Source organism: Saccopteryx leptura, chromosome 7, assembly GCF_036850995.1.
Source record: "Saccopteryx leptura isolate mSacLep1 chromosome 7, mSacLep1_pri_phased_curated, whole genome shotgun sequence".
NCBI classification, from domain to species: Eukaryota; Metazoa; Chordata; class Mammalia; order Chiroptera; family Emballonuridae; genus Saccopteryx; species Saccopteryx leptura.
This window is the reverse complement of record NC_089509.1, coordinates 2,930,686-2,944,007: the sequence shown is the minus strand read 5'-3', so window position 1 is coordinate 2,944,007 and position 13,322 is coordinate 2,930,686. Positions and strand designations below refer to the sequence as shown.

General features: G+C 37.5%; 1 pseudogene; it reads left to right on the top strand.

Annotated features, from left to right (window-relative positions):
- Positions 1-359: 359 nt before the first annotated feature.
- The window catches only part of LOC136378726 (mitochondrial genome maintenance exonuclease 1-like), a 30,735-nt pseudogene continuing 17,772 nt past the window's right edge, over positions 360-13,322 (top strand).

Sequence of the window (13,322 nt, the reverse complement as noted above, 5' to 3'; positions counted from 1 at the left end):
TCACCCAATCAGGGGCTTTCTACTTGTGTGGGACCAACACCTATATGTGTCTCCTTACTATTTGGACAGAAACCTGTACCCTAGTCTATCTCACCCCAAATATCAACCTAATCCCACCCCATGAGTCTCTTCCAATTCCTAGTACACTACCCATCAATATAAGGACCAAACAAGCTGTACAGGTAATCCCTCTTCTTGTTGCTTTAGGAATCTCTACAGGAGTAGGTCTAGGGGCAGAGGGACTATCCACTGCCCTGTTTTATTACCTCTCTCTCTCTGAAGACCTCCAAAACTCCCTGGAAGAAATTGCCTCCACTCTAGTAAAACTCCAGGATCAAATTGATTCCCTAGCCATTGCCATGCTACAAAATCATCGAGGACTTGATCTCTTAATGGCAGAGAAAGGAGGTATTTGTATCTTTCTAGGAGAAGAGTGTTGCTTTTACCTTAATCAGTCAAGACTAGTTAGAGATGCAGCAGTCAAATTAATGGAACGAGCTTTTTGGTTGTTTCCATGTCCTGGCCACTGTGAACAATGCTGCAATGAACATGGGGCTGCATGTGTCTTTACGTATCAATGTTTCTGAGTTTTGGGGGTATATACCCAGTAGAGGGATTGCTGGGTCATAAGGTAATTCTATTTTCAGTTTTTTGAGGAACCACCATACTTTCTTCCATAATGGTTGTACTACTTTACATTCCCACCAACAGTGGGTGAGGGTTCCTTTTTCTCCACAGCCTCTCCAACATTTGCTATTACCTGTCTTGTTAATAATAGCTAATCTAACAGGTGTGAAGTGGTATCTCATTGCAGTTTTGATTTGCATTTCTCTAATAACTAACGTAGATGAGCATCTTTTCATATATCTGTTGGCCATTTGTATTTCTTCCTGGGAAAAGTGTCTGTCCATGTCCTCTTCCCATTTTTTTATTGGTTTGTTTGTTTTAGATGACTGGATAAAGAAGATGTGGCACATATACACTATGGAATACTACTCAGCCATAAGAAATGATGACATCGGTTCATTTACAGCAAAATGGTGGGATCTTGATAACATTATACGAAGTGAAATAAGTAAATCAGAAAAAAATAGGAACTGCATTTTTCCATACGTAGGTGGGACATAAAAGTGAAACTAAGAGACATTGATAAGAGTGTGGTGGTTACGGGAGGAGGGGGGAAAGGGAGAGGGAAAGGGGGAGGGGGAGGGGAGGGGCACAAAGAAAACTAGATAGAAGGTGACAGAGGACAATCTGAATTTGGGTGATGGGTATGCAACATAAGTGAACGACAAGATAACCTGGAGTTGTTATCTTTGAATATATGTATCCTGATTTACTGATGTCACCCCATTAAAAATAAAATTATAAAAAAAAAATTAAAGGAACGAGCCCAGAGAATTCATGAAAAACAAACCAAATTGTGGAATCAGTGGTTTCGCACAAACTGGGTGTCTTGGCTATTGCCTTTCATTGGTTCACTCACTCTCCTATTTATTATTCTAGCTTTTGGACCCTGCCTCTTATGTCTGTTCACTAGTTTCTTATAGAACCACATGCAGGCCTTTGCTAATCAGAAAATTGGAGAAATCTACCTAGCTTTACAAGCTAACCCTGGAACCTGCCCTCGTGAAACAGAAAAATCTGGACTCCTGTAAATACACCCCTACTCAGCAGGAAGCCATCACTGCACTCCTCTATCTTATGAAGCCCCTCTGAGAGTTATCCTTAGAGAGGCTATAACCCTTCACCACCCCTACTCAGCAGGAAGAAGTTACAGAAGATGATGACCTCCGTCCCCTTTCCCTTGAGCCTCTCTGGGAATCATTCTTTCTCCTTTTTATATATATATCAAATAGTGGGGAATCTTAGGTTTCATTTATTTAACCCTGCCAGCATGAGTTTCATTTCAGGGCTTGTAGCAGGTGACCAACCACAAAGGAATGTCTGATGTCACAATTCTGAGAAGTCATGGATGGTTGAAACTGCTGACGATTGAAAATCCACCAACATCCGTAATTAGTGGAAAGCACCCCTGCGCCCAGCGATAGTGGCAGCCAATCAGCAAATTCTTCGCTGTCCTTTCTACTTCCCTAACCTAACCTAAAAATGTGGCCTAAGACTGTAGCTGGGGCTGCTCTCAATATCAAAAACGTTTCAATAAAGCAGATTATAGGATACTAGAACTATATCACATAAAACTTATTTTAAAGGCACCATTTGACTGCTCTTATAGATTCTTGTCTCTATTAGTTTGTCCTTAGTTACATACTATTCTATTACCTTATAGACTTTTTTTTTTTTAAGGTCACAAAAGAACATGTAGCTCATGGCTAAATATATGACACAAATAACTCTTGATTTAAAAATACAGAGAAATAAGACATGTTGCTTTAAGTTAAATTGGTCAAAAATGGCTTTTTGAAAATTTATAAATTGGCCCTGGCCAGTTAGCCCAGTTAGTTAAAAGTCTTGTCCTCAAATGACAGGGTTGCAGGTTCAATCCCTGGTCAGGGCACACACATGGGAAGCAATTATTTTAAAAAAGCATTACTGAGTGGAACAACAAATGAATGCTTCCCTTCTCCCTCCCCCCTCTCCCTTCCTCTCTCTGTCTCACTAAAAATCAATTAAAAATTAAACCCTAGCTGGATAGCTTGGTTGATAAGAGCATCATCCCAGAGCACAGAGGTTGCCAGTTTGATTCCCTGGTCAGAGTACACACAGGAGCAGCTTGATGTTCTTATCTCTTTCTATCCTTGCCTCTCTCCAAAAACAAACAAACAAACAAACAAACAAAATACTTCACCTTGACATGTTAAGAGAAGCTAATGAGACATAGCCTAGCACTTTCCCTTCAAAAAAATCCTTGATTTCCTTGTGAGCCCCTCAGTATCCTTGACTTTCTACAGTCTGACAAGCTCTGATAAGGTAAAGAAGAATAAACTTTAGTGTTTACAATATATTATTAAATACTAACACATGCAATAATATATCTATAACATAAATAACAAAATTGATTATCCTTAGTGAATAAAGGTAGACACAAAGCTAGTGCATTTATTTGAGATTCTAGACAAGGTACATTGATAGTGAGGGAAACAGAAAAGTAGTTGTTTCTGTTTTAGAAGGTATAGTATGTGAATGGAAATGGACTATTTGGGGGGCATATGAATATACTGTATTATATAGCATGTTTATGCATATTTGTTAAAAATCACCATCTTGTACAATGTCAATTGGTTAGTTTTTTTGTATATAAATTCAACCTGAACAAAGCTGATTTTCTTTAAGTATATGTGATTACAAGCTGTCTCATTGAGCCGTGGGAAAACATGTCTGCTAAGCATTTCTTTCTCATTCATTTGTGCATAATTAAGTTTCTATAAAAACCTTGTTTTGGAGGAGGGTCATCAGTTTACCACTAAATAAATATCCTATCAATTTTATTAAACTAGATATGATCATCAACAACTAACTTCTAAGGCCTTGATTTCTCTGAATGGTAAAACTGAGAAATTAATTTTATTATTATTATTTGGGCTCCTGTTCTTCTACTGTTAATGAGCATATTAAAAACAAAGCTTATTGAACACATCCAATATTATTCTTAATAAAGTAGGCTACTTTGTTAATACAGGAAAATACATGCAAATGGGTGAGTTCCTTCTGAATAAATGCTTCAGTTGCATTTATGTATTTGATTGTTGATTTGGTATTTCTGTGTTTTTGTTGGTTTTTATATTATTAATATTTTCTTTACAGATGTCACCAAAGTAAATAAAGCAGTTTATGTAATGAGTCTAAAGCAAAGGAGTAACACCTCCTCCACTACCCCCCCACCTCCCTGCTCAATATGACAACACAACATTAAATTGAAAGGATTTTCTCCAGGGCGTCTTTCACTTTGAGAGGCAAGCGTTCTCCTATGTAATTATGAGCAACAACTGTCTTTAGCATGACCCCAGGTGCAGAAAATAGATGATGACTCAGTCTGACAACATTTCCACTTCTTGGTGAGGATCACTTACCAAGTGCGTTTCATCACTTATGAGTATGTTTCACTTGCTGTTTCCTGCAAACTGTTTGACTGCTGAGTTTGACAGCTTTCTGACATTCTTCAAACAGCTTCAATAATAGCTGTGACAAAGTCCTTTACAAATGAGGCGCACACAGGACCAGCAAAGTGACTGACACATGCTAAGTAATCTATCAATGGAATGGCAAGTTGTATGGAAAATAGTATTGAAACAGGATGGCATCACCTTGTAAAAGAGGTGGACTCCTAGGCAGAAGAAAGAATGGCTAAAATGCATCATTTTTAATCATGCAGACACCATTTTCCCAAGTTTTCTGAAATAATGTCTCTGGAGAACTTGGAGATACTTATCCTTTTCCTGTAACTGCTGTAGTCCACCACTGAGTACAAATTTTCCATATTGTATTGTTTTTCCAACCAGATTTTGAGCTTTCTGAAAGCTAATCTTTCTCTAATATCTCTTTCTATTTCCACTGTCTAGCATAGCATGTAGGCATATCAAATGATGAGTACTACTATCCTTCTTTCTTTAGATCTTTAAGCTTTTAAAAGTATGTGTATCTGCATATATATATATATACACACACACACAAATTTCTTACATGTGATACATATATGTATTTACATGTGTATAAACGTTTGTGAATGCATGTATAGCTTTGAAACACAAATGCATTGTGGCATGGTGTTAAAGTTATATTTGATGCATATCATCTCTTTTACTTAACAACAATTGAAAGAAGATGAGTACATTATTTAAAATCATTTGGTTTGAAGGTTTTATCATGACCACTGAAACAAGTCGCATAAGTGAAGAATTGAAAAGGTTTGGCATTCCTTCATCATATATTTAGAAAAGAAATAATATCTTTTTATATAGTAATATTGATAACTTTTAGACTCTCTTATCCCAAAGAAATATATCTATAAATCCAACTCCCTGGAAGGATTTAGTACAAGAGAATATAAAATAATTGAAGATAGAAAACATAGAAAAAAGTGATTTAATAAATGATATGGTATGTCAAAATATAAAACAGTTAAAAAGTCCACCACACGGTGTTGCTATTTTGGTAACTGCATAAAACATTCTGGAGTGCAATATTTTGTACCAAAGACTCTTCTGAGTTCATCTTAATATTTCACCATTATGTATTTCTATCATTGTGAATGACACTTTTATTTATTTATACAATTTGCTGAGTGCTTATTTTGCACCAAGAGTTCTAATACACTATCTTACTGAATGCTCACAACTCTATGAGTTTAGTACACTATCTCCATTTTACAGAAGAGATAACTGAGGAATTGGGCATTTGCATTTGCACTTAACCTTATTCTCTATACTATATTTAATCTCTCTGCTTTGAGCACATTTTAAATGCTGTCCAAGTGATGTTTAAGTATTTAAATATATACTGCATTTATATAGCAACAAATATGAGTGGCTGTTAAAACTATTGTAAATTATATGCAAAAAAGAGAAACCACTCTCTTAGAATGGTTATACCACTCTCTTAGATAAAAAATGTTTTAGTTTTTCAAATTGATCTTTAAGCTGTTTTATCAGTAGTTCAGTAAAAAAGTAATATTAGATCTTTCAGACCCAGTGCACAAGAATTTTTGACAGTGGAAATGCACTGATGTATCTGAAGTTCTAGAGATGTTTTCCAACTTCCATATAAGTATAAATAAGGTAGTCTCACATGCTTTAAAAATGCATGTTTTTATTTTTATATATTTTCTATTTTTAGTTTTCCAAATTCTTAAAATAAGATCAATTATTATACTAAAGTCAAGGATAGAGGCATATCTACTTTGTTTACTGTGACATCCCCAAAACTACTGAACACAGTATGCAATAGAATTTTGGAGTACATTCATTAATTACAGAAAGTAAAATCATTTCTCCAAGTAATACTCTTCTGACATTGAAGTGACATGTCCGAGCTCACATAAACTGTTTATTAGTAGAAAAGCAACTCTAGCATGACCCTAGCTCTGGCTCCGTGCAGTGGGGAGAGCAGTACTCTGGAGTCAGCCCTGCCTTGATGAGCTTCCTCATTCTTCCCAGCCTTGGATACCACAACTATCACATGAGATCATTGCCTTTCTAACTCACTGTGCAGTAGTAAGTGAAAGTTTGTAGGAGCTGCCCCTAGAGTACCAGGCATGAGGCAGATCATGAGACAACTCACCTTTCTATTTCATTACTGCATGGTCTTAATCTCCATACAACCTCATTAGAGGTAGAATTGTCCTGAGTTAAGCAGAAACTGAAAGAAAGAGTGTTTTTAGTGAAAGGAGGATTAAGGAGGAGAGGAGACACAGGGAATGAACATTATGCTCCACTCACAGTGGAAAAAAGGAGGCTTTCTAAAACACAGCTCTCCTTCAAGCAAGAAGTGCTGAGTTCATTGCCGCAGGGTGCTCTTCTCCAGCCACAGCTTCAGACAAGTGTGTTTCTCTTACAAGTGGAACAATTGCCTCAGGCAAGATTTTTACCTAATCAAGACCTCCATCAATAGAACCTACAGATAATAAGAATGCCATCATTCAGGGGGATGTTGGACTATTCACTAAATAAATGCAGTGCTTTGCAACCATTAAGCACAGCACAGATGTTAAATATTAATTACAAAGAACAGTGTAACTTGGAGTCAGTTCTTAAATTCAGAAGGAAAAAATTGTGATTATAAACTATTACCATCTAGTTAAATTGGTTCATTCATATCCCCTGTTGTTAGACTCTGTGGTTGGGTCTGTAACAAGATTATAAGATAATGAAAGTTAAAAATGAAGAATGCATGAAACTATATAATTCTTTCTGGCTATGTGGCAAAGAAGAAAAGTTGAGGATACACCTTGGACAGTTGGCTCAGTGGTAAAGTGTTTGCCTGGAGTGTGGATGTCCCAGGTTCAATTTCCAGTCACGTCACACAGGAAAAGTGCCCATCTGCTTCTCCACTCCTCCTACTCCCCCTTCTCTCTCTCTTTCTCTCTTCCTCTCCTGTAGCCATGTCTGGATTGGTTTGAGCACATTGGCCCCAGGCAGGCACTGAGGATGGCTCCATGGAGCCTCTATCTCAGGCACTAAAAATAGCTCAGTTGTGAGCATGGCCCAAGATGAGCAGAACATTGACCCCACAGTGGGGTCGCTGGGTGGATTCTGGTCAGGACACCTGTGGGAGTCTGTCTCTCTATCTCCCTTCTTTTCACTTGGAAAAGAAAAAGAAGAAGAAAGCTCTAGAGAGAGGAGGAGAGCTGTAAACACATGTCTTGAGTTCTAACCCTCATAACCCAGTTACTCACTTACATTTACTTAAGAAGTAGGAGTTGTATCTCAGGCTTCAGGTTACCTGCTGAGAACACAATAATCAACAATGGGGATTCAATCATTGAATGCACAGAGCTTTTATGATGAGATACAGTTGTTCTGATTTTTGTCTCATTGTTCTTCAGTTTCTCTTTAAAGCTAATGAGCACAATATTCTTTTCTCTATCTGTTGCACAGAAATGGTATAGGGGTAATATAAGACCAGCAGTCACAGCCATCACAGCTGCCTGGCCCATGCAGGTTCCCTTTGGACAGATGGTAATGAAACTGCAGAGCTAAGAATGATGGGCCATTTTTCTTTATTCCTGCTCGCAACTGGCTGGTGAGAAAATGCACATAGAGGGAAAACACTTCCCTTCTTATTCAGAGCTCCCAAAGCCACTGACTTTCTCCAGTTTTTGCTAGAATCAAAGGCCTCACTCAGTCCCCTCTGCATGCCTCCATCTTGACTGGCTCTTCCACTGGCCTCCCTGCCCTGCTACAGCATGGTCTCTTCCTCTCTACAACAACATGGTCTCTCTCCAAATGGCCTTCTAGCTCCACCTTTTAAAACCTTTTGGTGTGAAAGCCCCTCCTCCAGCACACATTAGCATAACCAAGCCCCTTCCCAAGCATGGAAAGCAATTAGCTGTATCACGTGAGAGCATCATCACGTGAGCAGTATTCATCTTTAACAAGAAGAGTGAGCATAAAAATCATATTAAACTTATTTGACCAACAGGTAACAAATATAAGACATAATTTTAAATAATAAAAAATAAATAAATCACCATCATATAGAAAACCCACAATTTTGTGATAGACCAAACACACTGATATGGAGAATTCTTCTTGAGCTAAGAACCTAGTTCAGGAGGATAATCAGTATGAGTTTTGATATTCTCTCTCTTCTGCTTTTTGTTTTTGAAAAGGTCATAATTGGCTTCCTACTCCAAAAATATAACTTAAACCAGGTAAGAGAATTTACAAATAAATTAGGAAACAGACAAGAACTTTAAATAAAAACAACAAACCAGTTAACCAACTGGGTCCAACAAAGAATAGATGACTTAATGTCTAAATCATATATAAACATTTTCCTTTGGATTTGGGTTTTAAAAATGTATAACCCTATTGAAAGGAAATTTGAAAAAAAGACTCTTTAAGAAAGCTAAATTTTATTTGATAATAACAGAACTACAATGAATTATTAAGGAAACATTGGAATACTTGAACAAATTAGTTTATTATTAAGAGCAATAACCAGTGTTCCTTAACTTCAAGCTTAAAGTCTTCTCAAAGAAAGTCAGCATTCTTGAGGATACCATTTATATAATCTGATAGCTTTACATTGGGGAAATGTTTTACAGTTTGTACTCCACCATGTGCCTTTTTAAAAACTCTCTAATATCAAATATGGCATTGCATATGACATATCTTTCTTATTTCACAAGCAAAATTTTGAAGCCTGAAAGCAAAGTGTGTGTTTGACATATTTCTAATTCTAACCCTTTATACTACCTCTGTTTTAATATTAAGTCCTGCTGCAAATGCTTAAATTTAAATAGCTATTTACACATGCAATATATACATATAAATAGCGAACATAGCTACAGTGATATTCCCATATTAGCCTCCAGTTAGATTTACATTTTAATTTTAAGACCAAATGGCAGGCGCTTGAGAATTTCATTCACAAAAACAGAAATGTGAAGGAAACCATAATAAAGCATAACTGCAAGACTTATGAAACATCTTTACCCTCCATTTAGGGAAATTATGAGATGCTGGTAGTGATTAGCAGTTTATGACCTAAATATTCAGTCTACTTCTGTGTCTCTTATTCTATAGGCAGCAGCAGAAGAACTAAGTTCTCAAGACAGCAAAGTGGTAGTATAAAGAAAACAGCTGTGTCAGGCTTGCTTACTTGCACTTTGCATGATTAGTGCATGAGCACATGGCAGAGCCACGTGTGTACAGCCTACATAAGTCTATGGGTGCTTTCCCTTGCTGCGGATCACTTGCTTCGTACTGTGAAAAGAGATTTACACCTGCCTTTTTGCTTGCCTGCCATTGCAAGAATCTAATAAACATAAATGGCCCAATCCTTTCCCACTTTGCAGTTCTACTACCATCTGCCCATCCAGTGTGAGCCTGCCTGGCCTTGGCCACCATCATTACATCTGGTGTAGTGGGCAGGATTTGGATCAGAATGGTATGTGGCTGCCAGCACCCTTCATGTTCTTGAGCAAGTGGTGCCCTATGGCTACCCTGTTGGGGGCCATGGGCTAGGTGTTTCTACAGCCCTATGAGAAGAAACCAAAAGCTCTGTGTGAGAGGCATTACAAGTTCAAAAACTCCAGTTCAGGCTACAGGCTAAGAACCAGGTTTATACTGGAACAATTATTGGAGAAGGAGACTGACTGCTTTTGAGAGATTCTGTTTAAAATGCAGGCTGAGCACCAATAGCAAGTGGAATTGAAATGGTCACTTGAGAAGGAATTGTGAATTTGAGAACTCCAGTTTGCACTAGAAGCTAAGTGCTGGTAGCAGCATTTGTCAAAGAAACAACTGCAGGTTCAAGAGCTCCAGTTTCAGCTTCAGGCTGACAGCCAGTGGCTGCAAGAGTTGTAGCAGTCACTGAAGAAGTGCCGACAGAGTGACTCTGAGTCGGCAGTTGTAGGCGTTTCCAACTTCTTATCCTCTTAGGAGGAGGAGGTTTGAGATGAAACTGCCATCACAGGCAGACTCAGAGTCCAGACAGTGGTTATTCACTAGCTAAAAACCCAGCAGCTGAAAGTGCCTCAGGGGGCAGGCACAACCCCCTCCACAAGTAGTTGAGCACTCTGTGGTCGGGCCCTATACTCAGGCAGTGCTGATTCAGTTAAGGCTAAAATTCAGGCAGAAACATACTGAGACCCTGGCAGCTTGGTTCCTGTGGTTGTAGGACACAAGGGTAGATGTCATCATGAATGGAAACTCTCAAATTTTTATTAATTTTTTTATTTTGAGATAACTGTAGATCCACATTTAATTGTAAGAAATAATAGAAATTTCATGTACTCTTTTTTTTTTTTTTTTTGTGAAGCCAGAAACGGGGAGGCAGTCAGACAGACTTCCGCATGCGCCCGACCGGGATCCACCCGGCATGCCCACCAGGGATCGATGCTCTGACCATCCGGGGCATCGCTCTGTTGTGACCAGAGCCACTCTAGTGCCTGAGGCAGAGGTCACAGAGCCATCCTCAGTGCCCGGGCCAACTTTGCTCCAATGGAGCCTTGGCTGGGCTGCGGGAGGGGAAGAGAGAGACAGAGAGGAAGGAGAGGGGGAGGGGTGGAGGGGTGGAGAAGCAGATGGGTGTTTCTCCTGTGTGCCCAGGCCGGGAATCGAACCCAGGACTCCTGCACACCAAGACGACGCTCTACCACTGAGTCAACTGGCCAGGGCTGAATTTCATGTACTCTTTAGCCAGGCTCCCTCAGAGGAACATCTCCCACAACTGTAGTAAATATCATGTGCAGGAGGATATTGACACTGGTAAAAGAAGGATAGAATGCATTCCCACAACTGTGCCTGACATCGCCTGTCATAACCACACCCTGCTGCTCCCCTCCTCCCCCTCAGCCTCTGACAACTGCTAACCTCTTCATTTCTCTAATTTTGTCATTTCATTAACATCATGTAAATAAAGTCATTATATATATATATATATATATATATATATATATATATATATATATATATATATACACACACACACACATACACACACACATACATACATGCATACACTTTTGGATTTTTTAGTTTTTTGCATGTGTCAATAGTTTGTTCCCTTTTATTGCTGAGTATTATTCCATGATGTATACACACAACAGTTTATTTAATCATGGAAGGGCACTAAATTTGTTTTCAGGTTTTAGATGCTATAAAAATGTATTTCCTTTTTTTTGTGAGAGAGGAAGAGAGACAGACAGGAAGGGAGAGAGATGAGAATCATCAATCCATTGTTGTATCACCTTAGTTGCTCATTGATTGCTCTCTCATACATACATGCCTTGACCAAGGGGCTTCAGCCAAGCCAGTGACCCATTGTTCAAACTAGCGACCTTGGGCTCTAGCCAGCAACTTTGGGCTTCAAACCGGTGACATTGGGCTCAAGCCAGTGACCATGGGATCTTGGCTATGTAAAGCCAGCGACCCACACTTAAACCACATGAGCCCGTGCTTAAGCCGGTGACCTCGGGGTTTTGTATCTGAGTCCTCAGTGTCTGACACTCTATCCACTGCACCACTGCCTAGTCAAGCTGCATGTCTATATTTTTAAAAAACTACCAAATTGTTTTCCAGAGTGGTCATACCATTTTACATGTCCATAGCCATGTATGAAGGAGCCAGTTTAGGCGCACTGGCATTAACCCTTGGTTTTTGTCACTAGTTTTTATTTTGGCCATTTGTATCCGTGAGTAGTGTTATCTTGTGGTGGTTTTATTTACATTTCCCTGATGGCCAGTGATGCTGAATAGCTTCTCACATGCTGACCCTTCACTTGCCACTTGTATATTTCGTTAGTGAAATATCATGTGTGGCATGTTTATTGTTTTCTAATTGGATTGAGCATTGTTATTTTGTGGAGTTTTGAGACTTTGTTACATAGACTAAATACTAACTTCTTGTTGATATATGGTTCACAAATATTTTTCCCCAGCCTGTACCTTGTCTTTTCATCTTCCTAATAGGGCCTTTCACAGATCATGTTTTTAATGTTTTGTTGGAGGCTATATTATTAATATTTCTTTTAATGGATCATGCTTTTTATTGATTTTATCCTTTTTACCCTTAATTTTTATATAGACTTTCATTTTACATTCTTCAACATGGAAAACTTACTCATTAGTTCCTGAAAAACTTTTGTAAATTTCATGGGATTTTCTTCATAGACTGTGATATCATGTAGAAGTAAAAAATTTTTATTTCTTCTTTCCTGATACTTATAACTTTTATTTCCTTTCCCTACCTATTGCACTGCCAAAAACTGGAAGCACTGTACTGAGTTGGAGTCATAAGAATAGAAACAATCTCTTCTTTCCTAGTTTACAAGTAAACTATTTTGTATTTTACCATACAAAATAGTTTACTTGTAATTTATTTTAAAATATATTTATCAAGATAAGGAAGTTTCCTACTATTCTCTTCTTTTTTTTAAATTTTTATTTTGGGTTATATTGAATTTTTTCAAAAGCTCTTTCTGTATGGATTCATATAATTATATAATTTTTCTGTTGTAGCTTAATAATATAATAAATTATGTTAAGTCTTGAATATAAAACTATCTGGACTCAAAATTACTCACTTGAGAGCTTCTTAGTTATTATTTATATATAACTTATTATATAATAATTTATCAATTATTTACATAAATTTTTATAACTATAATTTTCTTGATAGTTATATTCAGATGACCTCTTTTGTATTGGGTTAGTTGTGGTAATTTGTGCTTTAGGAGAAAATGGTCAATTTAACCTAAGTTATCTAAATTATGTTGTAGAATTACTTTTGGTATTACTGATTTATCAGTTATAAATATATGTATGTATGTATCTATCTATCTATCTATTTATCTATATAAACACAATAGATATATAGAGAGAGTGATTTTAGTAATGTTCCTTATTTCATCTTCAATATTAGTAATTTTCTCTTTCTCTTTTTCAGTTTTGTGAGAGGTTTGTAAGTTTTCAAAGAAACAAATCTTTGTTTCATTGTTTTTCTCTACTACCTTTTCAATTTTATTGACTTCCATTCTTTATCTATTGTTTATTTCCTTCTGCTTATTTTTAGTTTGTCTCTCTCTGATCTCCCCCACATACTTTTTTTTTAGATTTCATTTATTCATTTTAGAGACAGGAGAGGGAGTCAGGGGGAGAGAGAGAGGGAGAGAAGGGGGGAGAAGCAGAAAGCATTAAC